Here is a 1589-nt window from a genome sequence, read left to right as displayed (position 1 = left end):
GAAGTGAGAAAAAGTACCAGCAAGTACATAATTTCTTTGAACAATGGAAGCTGCCAAAAATGTACAAAGGAATACTGTTTTAGGTCAGTGGCCAATGCTAAGGCTTCCCAGTTGAATATGGAAGAATGGCTCATGAAAAATTTGCAAATCACACCGTTTTATTAAGTAAGACTTTGTTGGGAATTGCCTAGGACAGTTCCAAATATGCAATCCTGCAAAGACCTTTGCAAATGTAAGTGAAATAGAGACTAAGTTTATCCAGGGTGAATAAAAGATTTACTTGAGGAAAGGATAGAAGGGATAAATAGGCGCTCCTGTCCTGCTGCTTATTCTCAGAGGAATTTTATATCCTTCTGCCGAAACCTGCTTCATAAAGACTTTCTTTCAAGTAACTTCAGGTCAGTTTGTCTGCCAGTGAATTCAAGAAATAAAATTAATATTTATCATGAATTCCCTTTTATATGTGGGCATGGTATTAACACCATGTGTAGTGTTCTTAAAGTAAATTCAAGAAGTGTATCCAAAATATAAATTCTTAAAGTTAAATATGTTTGATAAAAGTTTTACAATAATTTGCTTGCTGAATATATGACTACTATGTAATAGTTGGTAATAGCACCAACTTAAATCTTTACAATTATGAGAGAGGACTTTTTATTTCTATAAACTAAAATGTATTCACAAGAATACATAAAGAACTAAACCAACTAAAATTAAATGTTGATAGAACTCTCCCCTAAAACTTTAGGTTATAGTGGAAAAGTAAGCATCATGCTTATTAAAGAATTATAAAACAAAACATTGTTATAATCCTATGTGTGTGTAAATCCTCCTCAGCAAATTTTGTGAAATAATTCTCTATAGATTATATTCATATCACTTCTGAGTTTAACTCTTAGATACCTATTAAAATTAAATACTAAGGAATTAAGGAAAATAATTTTCTACTCCATTTAGTTAAGAAAAATTTGAAAAATATTTCATGAAATTTTAACTTGTATGCATATTACATTATACATGTATTCTATACTAGAAGGCATCAAATATATGATAGCAGGACAAAACTTTATTACTTTGTTTTGAAAAAATCCTCAAGCTTGAATGCAAGAGAGAGTTATTAGGAGTGGTTGTATCACCCATGAACCCTGCCTCAGTTTTCTTAACTGTAAAATGCGGGACAGTTCTAGTCATCATTATCATCATCCTCATCATCAAGTTTACATCCCAGACTTAATTAAAAGTCTTAATCCTTATTAAGTGATGAACAGGTTTTTTGTGAATAAGTACATCACAGTCTTTTTGCAGCCCACTGTCTCCATTTTTCTCTGTAATATAAAATTGATTTCACTGTAAAGAAAATATCTTCTGTAAAAATGTGAACAAGTTTGTGAATTAGTTTAGACATCAGTACCAATGGTCCTCAGAAGCCATGTCATTTCATGTATTATGTTTACAAATTATCCATGTTAAAAAAACCCTACCAGCTTGGGTTCCTTGATGTTGACATTGACTTATCATTCCTATTAGCAGTGATATATCAATTAAATATTTATGCATTTTAATATTTTATGATTAAGAAGGTCTGAAAG

Source organism: Castor canadensis, chromosome 8, assembly GCF_047511655.1.
Source record: "Castor canadensis chromosome 8, mCasCan1.hap1v2, whole genome shotgun sequence".
Classification (NCBI taxonomy): Eukaryota; Metazoa; Chordata; class Mammalia; order Rodentia; family Castoridae; genus Castor; species Castor canadensis.
Note: the sequence above shows the minus strand (reverse complement) of the source record.